The sequence below is a fragment of the Pipistrellus kuhlii genome, unplaced genomic scaffold (genome assembly GCF_014108245.1).
Source record: "Pipistrellus kuhlii isolate mPipKuh1 unplaced genomic scaffold, mPipKuh1.p scaffold_m20_p_16, whole genome shotgun sequence".
NCBI classification, from domain to species: domain Eukaryota; kingdom Metazoa; phylum Chordata; class Mammalia; order Chiroptera; family Vespertilionidae; genus Pipistrellus; species Pipistrellus kuhlii.
In genome coordinates this window covers 24,805,024-24,824,194 of record NW_023425471.1, presented here as the reverse complement: position 1 = coordinate 24,824,194, position 19,171 = coordinate 24,805,024, and positions in this window count along the sequence as shown.

Here is a 19,171-nt window from a genome sequence, read left to right as displayed (position 1 = left end):
CATGAAGACAGAAGAGAAGCAGTCCAGAGATGGAAGACACTGACATCACCTTGCCATACTAGCTGTCAGCAACTTTGCGTCACTGCAGGTTGCCCAGGACCAAACCAGAGAGGGTTGGACCTGCATTGCCACCATTTGTCCACCATCCTGAACTGAAATATCATTCCTGACATGTACACATAAGGAACTGTTTGACATTGAAATTGGGTCTCAAAAGAACTGTTGGCCCAGAAAGAAACTCACTACAGACTGATTCATTTGCCTTTCAACATAACCATTAATGCTCGTCTCATTTTCAGTTCTTCTAAGTGTATTTCTAGTAGGACATGATCTCACTCATCTAGGGGAAATGATGAACAACTTAGACTGATGAACAAGAACAGACCCAGAGACAAGGAGGCATGGATCAGACTGTTGGACCTCAGAGGGAAGGAAGGGAAGGGTGAGGATGAAAGAGAGAGATCAACCAAAGGACTTGTATGCATGCATATGAGCCTAACCAGTGGTCAGGGACAACAGGGGGTGGGAGCATGCCTGGGGAGGAGTGGGGGATGGGTATGGGGTGATGAGGACAAATATGTTATACCTTAATCAATAAAGAATTTTTTTAAAAAGCCTGGGACTAACAACTACCACTCAGTGTGGGATCTACAGTCTGTTAATGAGGCTATTATAACCCCTCATTCAGCACTGCCAAGCCCCTACACTCTTCTCAGCCTCATCCCATCAGAGGTGGAATGGTTTACATGCCTAGATATGAAAGATGCCTTTTTCTGTATTCAATTAGTGCCTTCCAGTCAGCATCTATTCACTTTCAAATGGGAAAAGCCAATTACAGGGGCTAATGAGCAGTTCACCTGGATCAGACTGTCACAAGGGTTCAAGAACTCTCCTACTCTTTTTAGTGGAGCAGTAGCATCTGATCTGTATCAATACCCAAGACAGGAATTGGGGGGTGTTCTACTCCAGTATGTAGACGACCTCCTACTGGCCAGCTCCACATGAGCTCAGTGCTGGGAGGGAACACAAGCCCTTTGAGACTACTAACTGAAACAGGTTATTGGGTGTCTAAGAAAAAGGCACAGATTTGTCAGAAAAAAGTCAAGTATCTAGGCTTCTGGATCACTCAAGGGAATCGAAGTCTAGGGACTGAAAGGAAGCAGACAGTTTGTGCCATCCCAGTCCTAGCACCCGGCAGCAGATTCGGGAATTCCTGGGAGCACCTGGGTTCTGTCAAATTTGGATCCCAGGGTTTTCAGGCCTGGCCAAGCCTCTCTATGAAGCTTTAAGAGGAGAAGAGAAGGCACGCATAGACTGGAGTCCCAAACAGGAGAAAGCCTTCGTCACCATAAAGGTAAGGCTCACTGAGGCCCTAGTACTAGGGCTACCAGATGTGATGTGAGACTTTAATCCTTTTGTACATGAGAACTGAAGGGTAGCCCTAAGAGTGCTAACCCAGGAGTTTGGACCCCGGCAAAGACCAGTAGCTTATCTCTCCAAGTGGATTGATCCAGTTGCCTCCAGGTGGCCCCCGTGCCTCAGGGCCCTTGCAGCCACGGCATTATTAGTCAAGGAAGCAGATAAACTTACCTTAGGAAAAAACTTAAATGTAAAAGTACCTCATGCTGTTGTCACCCTGATGGAAGCAAGGGGGAAACACTGGCTGACTCATGCTCAAAGGACTCAGTATCGTGAGCTGTTATGTGAGAATCCGCAGGTACGATTAGAAGCAGTGAGACCACTTCATCCTGCCACCTTTCTACCCATCACTGAGCATGATTGCCTGGAAGTCCTAGAGGAGGTTTATTCCAGCCTCCCAGACCTAAGGGATAGGCCCTGCAAAATGTGGACTTGGTATTGTTCACAGATGGCAGCAGCTTCTTAGTTGAACGAAAAAGACAAGCCACATATGCAGTGGTATCAAACTTTGAGACAATTAAAGCACGGGCCCTGCCTGAAGGATGGACAGTGCAGAGGGCAGAACTTTGGGCCCTAGTAAGAGCCTTAGAACTCAGTAAGACTAAGTATACCAACATCTACAGTGACTCATGCTATGCCTTTACTATCCTGCATGTGCATGGAAAAGAAATAAAAAATCAGAACGAGATTTTAAAGTTTCTAGAAGCAATCTTGGAATCAAAGGAAATAGCCATCACCCATTGCAAAGGTCACCAGAAAGGGAAAGACTCCATTTCAGAAGGAAATCAGCATGCTGACGCCACAACCAAGCTGGCTGCTAAAGAATAAGCAGCACTGGCATGGATCATGTTAACCCCCCAATTGCCTGAACCTCCAAAATACACTCCTCAGGAAGAGAAATGGGCCCAGGAAGAAGGGAGCAGAGAACAATAGAAGGCTGGTGAATACTCCCAGTTCATAGGGTCTATGTCCCAGAACAGTTAGCCCATACGGTTGTCCTCCAGCAGCATGAACTTAAATGTAACTTAAATGTAACTTACTCATTTAGGTAAGACTTCCCTAGAAGTTTTGTTAGGCAGATACTATTTAATTGCCCATCTTCCTTCTTTGTGTGTCTCAGTCTCAGCATTGCCTCCTCTTTGCTCAGAACAATGCTAAACAGGGTCCTGTGAGACTGATAGGAGTTCAGTGCTGTGAGCAAGCTCCTTTTGAGGACTTACAAGTAGATTTTACAGAAATAGGGCCTAGCAGAGGGAATAAATAACTGCTAGTATTAATATGCACCTTTTCAGGTTGGGTCGAGGCATATCCCACTGAAAAGGTGAGAGAAGTCACTAAGGCATTGCTGAAGGATATAATTCCACGGTATGGAATGCCTCTGGGTCCATCAATGGCCCAGCCTTTGTAGCAGAAAGAGTACAACAGGTAGCCAAGGCTTTAGGAATTAAATGGAATCTATATACAGCTTACAGGCCTCAGGGTTCAGGGAAAGTAGAGCACATGAACTGGACTCTAAATCAGGCTATCACTAAGCTATGCCAAGAGACAACCTTACCCTGGACAGATATCTTGCCTCTTGTACTCGTGTGGGTATGCTGTGCCCCAAGGGCCAGGGTAGGATTGTCTCCCTTTGAAATTCTATATGGTATACCTCCTCCCTTAATTTGGTCAAAGGGAGATTTGGGAGAAACAGGGAACGTAGAAATCCAGAAACAAGTACAAGGACTTGGATAAATTGTCTTTGAGTCCACAGGTGGATTATTGACTGACTATCCATCTCTCTAGGAACAGCTGTACATCCTTATAAACCTGGAGACCAAGTTTGGGTAAAAGATTGGGAAAAAGCCCCTCAAGACTAACTGGAAAGGACCCTATCCAGTCTTATTAACCACCTCCACAGCTCTTAAAGTTTCAGGACTAAACACCTGGATCAGCCACTTCCAGGTGAAGGCAGCCCACCAGCTGAGTGACATCCAGTCTGAGTGGAAGGTGACCTCTGACCAGAAACACCCCCTGCGGATCACCCTCAAGGAGACAGCAGACCTGTCCAAGCAACCTGCTCCAAGGAATTCAGATAACATCCTGCTGAATTCTCCCTAACTCTAATCTTTCTTATCTCCTCCTAACGTAATATGCTCTAGTATTTCTGGATAATCACTGGTTTTATCTAATGATTCTTATTTGTCTTTTTATGAGTGCCAGCAGAATCTGAGACTAGTACAAGGAGGAGAACTCATCTGCTCTTGCTGGGACACAGAAGCACCATAAAATTACTGCTCCCTACACAGCAAGGAAACAAAGGTCTTATCATAAATTGTTGTATTACACCTTGTCATGCCATCCTTTGCTCCTTGCTTAGAAACTTGCTACCCAAATATGCTAGACCAGGCAGTCCACGAGAAAACCCAATCAAGCCAGATTTTTGTTAACTATACTCAGCCTGCACCAAGTTATGACTCTACTACCAAATACATGTTGGGGGGAGGGGGGGATTGTATATGGATGTTAAAAAATAACAATAGGACTTGTCATGGTCAATTTGAGCTAACTAATGTTGCTCCTATTTGTTTCAGCAGTACGCAGGGCCAACATCCAACAGGTCACCTCCCAGATGAACTATGCAACTCTACCCCCAAGGCTGAAAAGACCACTTCCCCCTAGTGCCCCTGCAGGAACATTCAACACGTGTGGGATCACTGCTTATCTCTGCCTGCCTGCAAACTGGATGGGAATGCCTTTAAACTTCATATGGTCCTACAAACCAGAAGAACTCCCTACAAACCCCTCTGAGAGGAAGAAGCAGGATGCTAACCCCTTGGTCATTGTCCCTTTCCAGCGGAGGTAGCTAAGAGTGGTCATCATCCCTGTTCACCATAATATCCTGTGATCATTGCTCCACAAGGCTAAAAGAAGCTTGTGGGACGAGGGGGGATGAGGAGGAAATTGGTCTTGCAAGGGGGTGTCAGGCCATAAAAACTGTGAACAATGCACTTCCAAGAGGGGGGAGGGTCATTATTGCTGGCCCCAAGACAGATCATCGGACATGGACCCCCAACACCTGGGGTCCTTTCTGTAAGCCCACGAAAGATGGTGGAACCATATCTGCAAGACAAAGACCCCAGGAGGTTATAAAAAGTGAAGCTCTCTGCGTGTTTCTTCACTCTGATTTGGAAATAATCCCCAGAGTCCACCAGTGTTAATAAACGGGGCCCCTCACTTTCTCTAGGAAGCATGCTTGATATTTCTTTGGTCTTCTGCAACAATGCCTTGACTATCAAATGCCAGATGAGAAAGAAAGGCAAGCATTCCAGGACGAAAATGAGAGCAGCTTATGAAAAGATAGTCTGATGAAACAGGTCATTAAACTTTCTGAAGCTTCACTTTTATTTAACTTTTCTCAAGTACCAAGTCAGTTGTGTACCATTGTTATATTTTAAATCAGAAGATGCCTTAATCAATAAGCCAAATTTATTTGTAGTCCTTTTCATTTCACTAGCGCTAGTGAGCCCAGAGGAAATCTTATTTCTCAAATTCCGGGGCCCCAAATAGAGGAGTCTTTCCTATATATACCCTTTTCAGTTCTTTGTATTGCATATTTGGAGTGAGTCTTCTGGACCTTCTGAGAAAAAGTCCTGTGTGCTGGGACAGGGCCATGAGACCGTATCTCAAGGCCTGGCCTGGTGGCAGCACTGACAACTCTGTCTGGGACATAGTTTATAGCCTCTCTGGAATGGGAGTAGCCTTATTTTTCCCTATTAGTTAAGCAAGTGTTTACAAAAGCCAAGAAAGCAGGGTTAAAATTTCAAAGAGCAGTTTTTACCCAAATGGAGAAGATGGAGGTTACTATGCTTCACGATTATCTCCTTTTTATAAGTGAAAGTTGAGTTGCTTTAGAGCAGTGGTAGGCAAACTCATTAGTCAACAGAGCCAAATATCAATGGTACAACAATTGAAATTTCTTTTGAGAGCCAAATTTTTTTAACTTAAACTTCTTCTAACACCAATTCTTCAAAATAGACTTGCCCAGGCCGTGGTATTTTGTGGAAGACCCACACTCGAGGGGCCAAAGAACCACATGTGGCTCGCTAGCTGCAGTTTGCCGACCATGGCTTTAGAGCAAGCATGTCAAACTCCCAGCCCGTAGGCCACATGCAGCCCACAATGAATATTTTTGTGACCCAGACATTATAACAGTATGTAAGAAATGTTTTAATAAAAATGTCATAATTTAATTTTTACAATATCCTGTTATATCAATACATAATTATTAAAAATGAACTACAACAGCCATTAACGACTGATTACTGTAATCATGTTGCATTCATTTCCTTTATGTATGTGCCTTATATGCAGGCGCATTATTTCTCTCCACTAATACTAGCAGCAGTGAATATTTTAGTAGCCGATTGCCACATTATTAATCTTGGAATGACTTGTTTGGTGTGTGCAACAGGAAATGTTTCACTTTCAGAGAACAAGAAAAATAAGTTTATTTGCATTATGCTTATTAATTGGTGCAGTTATTCATTGTCTGGTAAGTTAATGTTCAAGAAAAAAACACATGCCCTGGTTGCTGGCTCGACTCCCAGGGAGGGGCATGCAGGAGGCAGTTGATCAATGATTCTCTCTCATGATTGATGTTTCTATCTCTCTCCCCTTCTCCCTTACTGAAATCAATAAAAATATATATATATTAAAAAGAAAAATATTTTTATTAAAATGTCCTATTATTTTATGTTAGCGATTACTCATTTATCTCAGCCCTTTGTATCCAGCATGTCTCTATCAAAATAAACCTAGGTTTCTATGAAAATTGAAGCTTTTCTTTTTTTGCAGCTCACATAAACTTAAACCTTGTTTGTTTATTTGGCCTGTTTTAGCCTTTGAGTTTGACATGCTTGCTTTTTTTTTTTTTTTTTAGAGAGAGAATAGATTCATATAGAGCAAAAATTTTACATGCAGCCTACTGACATGCAGGGTAAAAATCAATCCCCTCAACCTGTGGAAGGATTAGGAGGCACCTGGAAAGACTGGAATCTCCAAATTTCTGTCAATGGACAGCTACTGTATAATCAATTTCTCTGTATTTTACTCCAATGTGCTGCAGTGATATCATCATTCATTTTTGTGGGTCCATGATGTAAAAAAAAAAAAATTATGGAAAGCATTGGTTTAGGGAACATATTTCACATAGGAATCCAGAACTTCACATTCATGCTAAGTTATTTCTTCTATTTGACAAGAGGAAAGACATTAGTGCTGAAAGAAACTTTAGAGGTCACACAGTCTCAACCTTTCCTGAGCATGTTATAAAAGAGGCCAAGAGATTGGCTTTTAATAATTATTTCATAAAGTTTATTGATTTTAAAAATAAGAATATTTAGTTCAACAAATAAACTTGTTACTAAAGATTACTGAAATAACTGTTTTAAGACCTTGGAAAATTGCAGTTTTATAGTTACAAATTTCATTCTATTATTATAGCTACATCATAAAAGATGTGATGTTTCTCTAGTTTCTCTTTAAAAACAGAAACCGCCCCAGCTGGTTTGGCTAAGTGGATAGAGTGTCAGCCTGTGTACTGAAGGATCCTGGGCTCCATTCTGCTCAGGAGCACATGTCCGGGTTGTGGGCTCAATCCCCAATAGGAGGCGTGCAGGAGGCAGCGGATCAATGTTTCTCTGTCAGCATTGATGTTTCTCTCTCTCTCTCCTCTTCCTTTTTCTCTGAAATAAATAAAAATATTTTTTTCAAAAGAAATCAACAGGAACAAGTCAACAGTGGTACTCTAAACAGAAGCTATATCAATGTATTTAATTTTTATTGTAAAGCTGATTTTTTCAATATTTCTTCTAATAGAATATCATGAGACCTATTTTACCCCATTAACAACAAATGTGTTTTCAGAAGCAATAGGCATGTTCCAAGATCACATAAAAGGATTAATTGATTAGTACTAATATCAAATTTATGTTCAGTTTAACAATAATATATACACCAAAAATACTACAAAAAGAAAATCATTTCCATAAATATCACTATTTGGAAAGTAATAAAAATTATATGAGGACAATTTCTAGACCATATATAATATCTTGAAAGTTCATAGTAACATGAAATTTTATCAGAAGGCTGCAGTCCTGATGTACTTTTCTGACTGGTTGCTTATGTTGCTGAGGAAGATCAATCTTCATTTCTACCCATATGTCAAACTGGACTATGTATTGTTAATCAAATACTGACTGTATTTTTCTGCATTTAGGCAATACTTCTACTATTCTATCAACCTGGAAATAAAACTCTTTCCTTATTTTTCCCATTCAAAGATATCCACCAATTCTTTAAGATTTACTTTCACATGCTTACTTAATCACATATATACAGACTGAAGATCATTACCTCCTATAAATTCCCACAGCATTTTACATAATTTATTAAACATTTTATTTTTTAATTGTTGTTGAAAGTATTATACCTTTTAACCCCAATGATCTCTCCCTGCCTGCCCCCGCCCCTCACCCCAGATCTTCACCACCTATTGTCTGTCCATGAGTTATCCATATATGCATACAAGTTCATTGATTGATCTCTTCCCAACCACCACCTTGCCTTCCTTACCCTCTGAGATTAAATTCCACATGAGTGAGATCATATGATATTTATCTTTGTCTGACTGGCTTATCTCTTTTAGGATAATGGTCTCCAGCTCCATCCATGCTCTTGCAAATGATACGAGTTTTCTTTTTTACAGCTGCATAGTATTCCATTGTGTATATGTACCACAATTTCTAATCTACTCGCATGCTAATGGGCACTTATGCTGTTTCCAAATCTTATACCTTTTTTAATATATAATTTCAGAGAGGAAGGGAGAGGGAGAAACATAAATGATGAGAGAGGCTCATTCATTGATCAGTTGCCTCCTGCACACCCCCCACTGGGTATTGAGCCCACAACTTAGTCATGTGCTCTTAACTGGAATTAAATCTAGAAGCCTTCAATCTGCAGGCCAATGCTCTATCCACTGAGCCACACCAGCTAGGGCTGTTTCCAAATCCTAGCTATAAATCATGCTGCTATTAGCATAGGGGTGCAAATATTCTTTCTGATTGGTGTTTCTGGTTTCTTAGGATATATTCCTAGAAGTTGGATCACTGGGTCAAATGGCAGTTCCATTTTTAATTTTTTGAGGAACCTCCACACTGTTTTCCACAGAGGCTACACTAGTCTGCATTCCTATAATCAGTGTATGAGGTTTCCTTTTCTCCACATACTCACCAACTCTTGTCATTTGTTGATTTGTTGATGATAGCCATTCTGACATGTGTGAGATGGTACCTCATTGTTGTTTTGATTTGTATCTCTTGGATGATTAGTGACTTTGAGCATATTTTCATATTACTTTTGGCCTTCTGTATGTCCACTTTGGAGAACTGTCTATTTAGTTCCTTTGTCCAATTTTTAAATTGTTTATATTTATTTTGTTAAGTTGTAAGAGTTCCCTATAGATTTTGTAGATTAACCCCTTATCGGATGTATCATTGGCAAATATGCTCTCCCATGCAGTGGGCTCCTTATTATTTTGCTGGTTTCTTTTGCTGTGCAGAAGATTTTTATTTTTATGTAGTCCCATTTGTTTATTTTCTCCCGAGTTTCCATTGTTCTAGGAAATAAACATGTTGCTATGAGATATGTCTGATATTTTGCCACTTGTGGATTCTTCTAAGTATGGTTTCCAGGCTTATATGTAAGTCTTTTATCAATTTTGAGTTTATTTTTGTGTCTGGTGTAAGTTGGTGGTTTAGTTTTTTGTTTTGTTTTGTGTTTTTTTGCATGTATCTGTCCAATTTTTCCAACACCATTTATTGAAAAGACTATCTTTGCTCCATTGTATGCTCCTGCCTCCTTTGTTAAATATTAACTGAGCATAATGTCTTGGGTCAATTTCTGGGTTCTCTGTTCTGTTCCATTGGTCTATATGACTGTTCTAGTATCAGTACTAGACTGTTTTGAGTATGGTGGCTTTGTACTCAAGAAGATAAACAATACAGTTTAAAAATGAGCGAAGGACCTGAATATATAATTCTCCAAAGAGGACTAAACAGATGGCAAATAGACACATGAAAAGATGTTCAATGTCACTAATCATCAGAAGAATGCAAATTAAAACCATAATATAATCTCACACCTGTCAGAATGGCTGACATGAATAAACAAACAAACAACAAGTTTTTTTCAAAGATGTGGACAGCCCTAGCTGGTTTGGCTCAGTGGATAGTGTGTGGGCCTGTGGACTGAAGAGTCCAGGGTTTGATTTTAGTCAAGGGCATACCATATTTTCTGGCGTATAAGACGACTTTTGAAACGAAAAAAAGCCTGCTCAGATAGGCCAGAGTCATAGAGGCAGTCTATTAAAAAAAGAACTGGTGTTGCCTCGGAAGTGGGGGGTAGTCTTATATAGCGAATATAGGCCTAAACCTATGTTTTAACTGTAAAATTAGGGGGGTTGTCTTATACGCTGGAAAATACGGTATGCCCGGGTTGCAGGCTCAGTTCCCAGTAGGGAGGGATGCAGGAGGCAGTCAGTCAATAATTCTCTCTCATCATTGATGTTTCTGTCTCTCTCTCCCTCTTCCTTCTTCTCTGAAATCAATAAAAATATATTACCCCCCCAAAAAAAGATATGGACAAATAAGAACAATTGTGCACTTTGGTAGGAATGCAGATTGATACAACCACTGTGGAAAGCAGTATAGAGTTACCTTAAATTTTTAAAAATAAAACTGTCTTATGATCCAGCAATTCCTCTTCCAGAAATTTTTCAGAAGAAACCCAAATTACTAATTCAAATATATATGTGTACCCCAATGTTTATTGCATAGTCATTTACAATAGCCAGTATTTGGAAGCAACCTAAGTGTCCAACAGTAGATAAGTGGGGGTAAAAGCAGTGGTGGATTTTTAGCCAGTTTTTCTCAGTGTTTAGAGCATTGGCCTGAGGACTAAAGGGTTGTATTTTTTATTCTGGTCAAGGGAACATACCTCAGTTGCAAGCTCAATCCCTGGCCCAGGTCAGGGCATGTGCGGGAGGCAACCAATTGATGTGTCTCTCGCATAGATGTTTCTCTATCTCTCCCCCTTCTTTCAACTCTCTAAAAATATCCTTGTGTGAGGATTAACAAAAAAAAAAGAGAGGGAGAGAAAGGAAGGAACAGGGGAGGGGAGGGGAGGGGAGGGGAGGGGAGGGGAGGGGAGGGGGGGGAGGGGAGGAGAGGGGAGGGGAGGGGGGGAGGGGAGGGGAGGGGAGGGGGGAGGGGAGGGGGGGAGGGGAGGAAGAGGAAAAACTATGGACAGGGACAACATTGTGGTATGGGCTTGGGGGAGTGGCAGAGGGGGAAGTTGGATAAGGGTACAGAGGGATAAATGGTAATGGAAGAAGACTTGACCTGGGTAGTGATCGCACAATAGTGTTCAGATGATGTGTTGTAGAATTTTGCATCTGGAACCTGCATAATTTTGTTAACCAGTGTCACCCAAAAAAATTAAATAAAAAGGAAAAAAAGAACATTGGGGGAGAAAGAACACATACAAAAATTGCCAATATTTTGTTTACTGAAATGGGAATTTTATATAAATTGATCTGATTACTGTATATATGGGTACATTTATGTGTTTAAATTCATAAAAATCTCTGAAATACATATTGGTGATAGTAAACAGAGCTTTAGTCTTAATGTAACACTTTAAACTTTCTACAGGAGAATATATTAATATTAGCTTATTACATCCATTGAGTGACTATTACATATAAATTACATTGTAGCAAAATTTTTAGATATTTTCACATTGCTTTATTCTCCTCCCAGCAATGAAGAACTTAGAGTGAACAATTCTACCTAAGAGGGTTACTTCCAATGGGTCTTTTATCTGTTCTTACAATTGTAACTGCACAAACTATTGTTATAGCTTGGATGGCATTTATTATTTAAGTACAATATTTTAAAATAAAAGTTATTGGGTATTATTCAAGCCCCTTTTCTTCAAAGTTGCAGTAATACCTTATACATCTTAGAAAAATCTTAACACTAGTGGAGAAAACATGCTTTCCATGAAACCACATCTTCCCAAGTCAAGCAAAAATTAGCATCCATCCCGAATTGTTGCTGGGGTGAGAAGGAAGTGAATTGCAGTGAGCTGTTAGCACCTCCCCAGGATCTGATGGAGCCCAACACATGCTCCCCACATTCTGACCTATGCTGTCAATCACCATTCACCAATAGGTCATTCTTCTTATACAATTATCATCTGTTCTGCAGATGTCAGAATTTCAACATAATTTTTTGGGGGGAGGGTGTCATTTATCATTATTTGAAAAATAAAGAGACAGAAAAGCATTTTTTGTAGTGATATTTATCCTGTATTCCATATAATATGGGCTTATAAGAAGAAAATTGCTCCCTTTTATACCTAAATGCCCTGATTCTATTAACAAAATAAAAACACCTTAAGTCTTTTAGGGAGAAAGCCTTTACTTGAAAGACTTCAGCTTCCATCTCAAGGAAGTTTTGACTTATAATTATGAGCCACATAAGGCACAACAGTCACTCCATTATTAAAAAGCACACACACACACACACACACACACACACAATAAACAATAATAATAAAAAACATGGCACTGTGATATTTGAGTAATTTGTTCAATTATATAATTACATGCAAGGGAAAATTTGTCTTGTAGTAAATTATTATCATTGGCTTGATTCAAATCAGTTGATGAGAGGCTTATAAAGTGCTTTTCCCCCTTTTGAACAAGTCTGCTGTTTTTGATTTCTGAATTTTTTTGTCAAAATGTTCAGCATTATCTCAATTCAATTATCTAACCAAATTCTGTTTTTTATCCCCTTAAAGTGGGTTCTGCTTTAAATCTCTTACATTCTCACCATTTCAGCATTTTACTTGAGTACCTACATTAATTTTACAAAGAAACTTTTTTTTTTAATTTGAGGTCATGTTCTAGAGCAGGGGTGGGAAACCTTTATTCTGCCAAGGGCCACATGGATATTTATAACATTATTCATGAGCCATATACAATTATCAGTTTAAAATTTTTTTAAGCTGATAATTGTATATTATCAGTTTTTTCTGATAAATTTAATTTTTTTAAACTGATAATTGTATATTACCATTTTTTTCCCAAACATTTACTTAGCTCACCTTTAATGCTTTTGCAGGGCCAGACTAAATGAGATATTCCACATCCCTGGTCTAGTGGATTAAAAATGATAGGGAATTACTCTAAATAATCCAATTGTTCTCATAATAAAATATGCTTTTACATTACCACTAGGGGCCTGATGCACAAAATTCGTGCATGGCGGGGAAGGGGGGGGAGTCTCTCTCAGCCCAGCCTGACCCTCACAGACTGGGAGCCCTCAGGGGACGTCCTACTGATAGCTTAGGCCCGCTCCCTATAGGTTGCCAACTGGGACCAGGGATCGAGCCTGCAACCAAGGTATGTGCCATTGCCTGGAATTAGACCTGGGCTGACATTCGTTAAACTACTGAGCAAATCTGGTTAGTTTTGCTCACTTTATCTTAATGTTTCTTGTTACTTTGCACTTTGTACATTGTATTCTAGTTATTTGTGCACATGTTATAGTCCTCCTATTGTATTGTGACCTTCATAATTATGATGGGAAATATTAGTACTTACTAATGCTTATTGAATTCTTATAGTTCAGAATGACTGAAAAGTAATATGGGACCAAGTATGTAAGAAAGGCTGAGTAAGTGTTATCATTAGTTATTATTGTTGCTGCTCTTGTTTTAAACAAATACTCACAGATTTATCCACTGCTTTTTCAAAATTACACACCTTCAGAAGTCAAAACAAGCCAGTCATGTTTTCATCATTCCAAATTTTTGGTGTTTATTTTTCTTTTGTGGATTTTTTTTCCCCTTGGACCTATCTTCTTTTGAGAATTCTTGCTGGTAGGCAGTAATCTAAGAGCCACTTTGCTTGTTGAATCCTGGCTTTGCCACTTCATAGTTATATTACCACTCTGTACTTCAGTTTATTTAACTATAAAATAAGTAAGGATAATAATAGTGCCTCCTTTATTTTTAAAAAATATTTTTAAATTTATTTCAGAGAGGAAGGAAGAGGGAGAGATAGAAGCATCAGTGATAAAATAGATACAGAAAATAGATGGGTGAAGGCCTTGGCTGGGAGGCGGGGATGGGTTGGGAGAGGTCAATGGGGAAAAAGGGACATATGTAATACTTTAAACAATAAAGAATTTAAAAAGAAGACGACCCAGCTCTGACTTTGGGGAGGAGGAGGGAAGAATAATCAGTAATGAGAGAGAATCATTGATTGGCTGCCTCCTTCATGACCCCTACTTGGGATTGAGCCCACAACACAGGCATGTGCCCTTGATGGGAATGGAATCCGGACCCTTCAGTCCACAGGCCAATGCTCTATCTATTGACCCAAACCAGTTAGGGTAATAGTGCCTACTTTATAGGGTCATGACAATTATATAAATTAATGAAAAAATGGCACATAACAATGTTTGCAACATACTACTTACTATGTAACTGTTAGCTATTATTATTATATTTGGAGTAATACTATGAAACAAGCACTTTGACATATATTGTCTCATAGGATCCTTGGAATAACTCCGTGAAGTTCCTCTGCTTGCTGTCTTTGCCTCTCAGGTACTTATTCATCCTCTATCAATGACCCTTCCCTTTTGTTTCCTTAACAAAATTATTTTGTCTTTCTATTTTTAGAAAAAAAATATGAGTGAACCAATTTTTTCAGTAACTTTTTTTTAATATATATATTTTATTGATTTCTTACAGAGAGGAAGGGAGATAGAGAGCTAGAAACGTCGATGAGAAACATCGACCAGCTGCCTCTTGCACACCCCCTACCGGGGATGTGCCCGCAACTGATGTACATGTCCTTGACCGGAATCGAACCTGGGACCTTTCAGTCCGCAGACCGACGCTCTACCACTGAGCCAAAGCGACCTCGGCTTTTTTCAGTAACTTTTTATATAATGTTCAACGTAATGTACAACCAAGAATATGGTTTAATTCATTCTCATTCATTTTTAAAAATTATTTTCAAGTCCTTGAGAGATAGTGTGCATACCATGCATACAAAAGTATCACTTGGTAGTGTAGAAACAGGAAGAATGTCCAGGAATAAAATTGCCTGTGACTTTTAATAGATAAAATTGAGTACCTAAAATGACTAAAAAATAAAGGTTTTTCTTTTTCTGTTTGGTGCTTTGATTTTTCACTTTCACCTGTTTTCACATTATTTATACTTTTTACTGTCCAAACACCAGACAAGAAAGTCAGCCCAAACCTTGAGTTTCCTCACTTTTTTTTTCACTTAAAGTACAATCTTAAATTCCTTAAACATCACCTAGATTGTATACAGGGTGTTCAATTGTCCTATTAATAGTACCTCTGACTTGTTACATGGTTTTCCATTTTGACACATGGAATCATATTTCAATGAGACAAAGGTCACAACACAATTTTTCCCCATCCTTTTGAAGATTTTTGGAGATGAGGTCAAGGGGTGGTGAAAAATAATTCAGATAGGAAATAGCCAGCAAAAATAATTTTCAAGTAACCAATTATCCAGACGGAGAGTAGAGAGTATATGCTATATTATGATCATTTTGTTATCCCAATAGTAATGTATCAGTGAAATTAAACAAGTAGAAATTGGCCTTCATGCTAGATAAGCTTTCTGACTATCCTACTTCACTGTCTCTCGCTTTAATCCACTACCCAACATTTATCAAATATTTGGAAGCATCCTATAGCGGTGCTTCATAATTCAGCCCTGTGATTTACTGTCTAATTATTTCAGCTCCTGATTATCTCTCATTTGGCTTTCATGTGGGGTAGCAGTGGTTAATCACCTTAGGAGCTTTGTGTAGTCTCTCCAGCTTCCATTTGTGATATCATTCTATCCTCCTCCCTTTTCCCACAGACCTGCAAGATGTGTTCCTGCTCAACATTGAAATGATCATTGAATTGCAGAAGCTCATTCTTCAGTTTCATTTAGGTAATCTACCATGTTTGCTGCTCAATGTCAAAGGAATTTAAATTAACACATTACAAGTGTAGCAAAATTTCTAATGTTCAATATAATTACCATCTGTCTTGAGGCTTCTGGAACTTCCAGTTCTTGGCTCAAGAATAATAGAACTCTGTCAAGTTGTTTCTTTTTCTCCTCTTCTTTTTCTCTAAATTTCCTTACTTCACCAGCATGATGAAAAATGGTTCAGTTTGTGCATCTGAGATCCATACAATAATATAATCAAAGGGAGAAAAGTGTGAATTCCTTTTGAAAGCAAAGCAAACTCTGAGAACCATTTTTAAAAAGGTATATATATTATTGATTTTTTTACAGAGAGGAAGAGGGATAGAGAGTGAGAAACATCAGCTGCTTCCTGCACACTCTCTACTGGGGACATGCCTGCAACCAAGTTGCATGCCCTTGACCAGAATCGAATCTGGAACCTTTAAGTCCACAGCCTGATGCTCTATCCACTGAGACAAACCGGTTAGGGCTCTGAGAACAATTTAATGAACACCACGTTATTACCAAATCATGGACTAAACAGTGTGTCTGAAAATTAGTCAACATCCTTCATGTGTTTTCTGCCAAGAACAGCTTATAAGTCTGTAGCTTTCCCTGATTCCCAAGGTTCTTTGCAAAGTACTAAGATGATGTACATTTTTAATGTGTCAAATTGGGTTTTCAAATAATATTATATTTGAAAAACATGGCCAAGTTAAATATATACTCTCTCTATTTCTATGTGGTATCTATCCACGTCTGAGATTCTCAATGCCTCCTAATGGACATAGTTCAAACAATAGTCAGTGCATTCTACATGAGGGCGAATGTAATAATTATCTTTTTTTTAAAAAAAAAAAAAAGAAAGAATAAACAAATAAGTTGTGATTCACTGAGTTCACTGAAACTGACACACCATATTTTGACAGTTTGTGTCTGGCAACATCTGGATCACATTTATATTAAGAGAGCATTTAAAATGCATTGTGAATTAGCTTTAGGAGATAACTACATTTGATTCATTTGCTTGAAATTTTAGAAAAGCCATCATCTAAAGTGCTTTTTTTTCCCCAACAAAATTGGGGATTAAAGAAAAATATATCAACAGTATTTTCTCCTCAAATTTAGGATTCATTTTCCATAGGTTTTAAGTAAAAAAAAAAAATCCTTAAGATTAGATGCTATTACATTTACTTTTAAGCAAAAAATTAGAAGTTGTTACAGGATTTTGTCCCAGTCCTGTCAGTTTTCAGCTGCATGGCCCTGGGACATGAAAATGTGAGCTATTGCTACAGCCTACTGTTTCAGTTGAGAAAAAAATACTTACTTTTTTTCCAGATTAAAAAATGTTTTAAAATTTATTTCTCTCATTTTGGTTTTCCTACTAAATGATTTGAGAGCAAACTTTTCACCTTAAATATCAGCATTTCTAAAAACAAATACAGTACTATATATAACAATAATACAATTATCAAAATCAGGACAATAGCCAAAACCAGTTTGGCTCAGCGGTAGAGCATTGGTCTGCAGACTGAAAGATCCCAGGTTAGATTCCGGTCAAGGGCATGTACGTTGGTTGCGGGCACATCCCCGGTAGGGGGTGTGCAAGAGGCAGCTGGTCAATGTTTCTCTCTCATCGACGTTTCTAGCTATCTCTCTCCCTTCCTCTCTGTAAAAAATCAATAAAATGTATATATTTTTAAAAAATCAGGACAATGAACATTGACGAAATTCTAGGATCCTGTGAATAGTCCATATCCAATAATGTTGCTAATAATAGGAAAGACTACTTTTAAATTACCTAAATAGAAGAAAGAAGTATAGGTCAGAGAAGGAGGTATTATTGTAATAAGAATTATATGAATTTGAAAGGCTTCAGTTTGTCTCAATTTATCCTCATTTAAAATGTTTCCCATAGTATGGGCAAATGACCCTCTTTCCTTTTAATTTCTTCTCCTTTCACATCAGTTAGAGTGATATTCTGTAGCAAGGAAAGGGGGCAACTTCTGATTAAGGTATCAAATAAAATTATTATTAAGCTTAATTACCACATTGGTATTAAGAATTCACTGAGGCCCTAGCCTGTTTGGCTTAGTGGATAGAGTGTTCGACTGCAGACTGAAGGTTCCCAGGTTTGATTCCAGTCAGGGGTACATGCCTGGGTTGTGGGCTTGATCCCCAGTGGTGGTGTGCAGGAGGCATCCAATCAATGATTCTTTCTCATAATTGATGTTTCTATCTCTCTCTCCCTCTCTCTTCATCTCTGAAATCAATAAAAAATATATTTAAAAAAATAATTCACAGAGGAGTGCCATCAGAGGAATGGCAATGTGAGAGTCCTTGTCCTTTCCTTAAATTTCAACAACTTAACCAACTATAATTCAACAAAGAAATCCCTACTCAATGCAGACACATGCCTGAGAAACCCTTGCAATGAAACATCCAAAGGTGAGCAACTGAGAATAAATGAGGTGACAAGTGCAGATGGCCCACAGACACAGCCATGTATCTGGGAGTTCACAGCTTGGCAAGCCAAGAAAGGGGTGAAAGCCAGCAGTAGTGGGTGCTTCCTCTGGCCAGGAGGAACAGAGAGCTGTGGAGGAGGAGCTGTCCAACAGGGTGAGCAGCAAAGGAGCAAACAGTGTATGAATCAGAAGACTCCAGACAGAGCATGAGGTTCTGCTATGCAGTTCTCCATGGTTAGGCTGGTGATGGTGTTTCAGAAAAGAAACAGAACAACAGAGGCCTACAACCACTTGGACTCCCAAAATTCACTTCCTGTTGCCCTTGGAGTGGGGTCCAGGAGTATATTATCTATAAATCAAAAGCTATTACAGTATAACTAGTGTATCCCTCTGTGACCAATCCCCAGGATGTGTACTGGGGCAAAACCCCACAAAGGGCATGGGTCACCATTATGAGAGTAAAACAAACCCAACGCATTAGCAGCAGGCCTGTACTGTCCTACAGAAGCTGCTGAGATTCAAGATGGAAAGATCACAGAGGTAAAAAATCTTGCAATTTAGCACCATCTACTGGAAAATAAGTAGAAAAACCTCTTCAGAGGTAAATGCATAGGCAAAGGAGGACAATAAATACCATGAATAACCACAGTAACAAGAATGACCCAAAAGAAAATGAAAAATCACCAAAAAAAACCAGCTGGAACAAATGGAAATATGTGATATAAATGACAGATTTCAGATTGAACTTCTGAAAATATACAATGAGATGCAAGAAACTACTGGCAGGCAATTCAGTGCATTCAGAAAACATAAATTAAACCAAACAAGTACTGTACTAAAGATATTAAAACTTTAAAAAAGAACCAATCAGGTATCCTGGAAATGAGCTTGCAATTAAGGTGATTAAGAGTGAAGTACTGAGCAAAGAAAACAGAACCAACCAAATGGAGGACAGAATTAGTGATATTAAAGATATGAATTAAGAAATGATGCAAAGGGAGTAAGAGAGAACTATGAATAAAGATAAATGAAATAAATCTATGGGACATATCTGACTCCATCAGAAAAAGCAATACTAGAATTACTAGAGGCCCGGTGCACAAATTAATGCATTAGTGGGGTCCCTTGGTCTGTGGGATTGGGACAAAACCAGCTCTCCAACATCTCC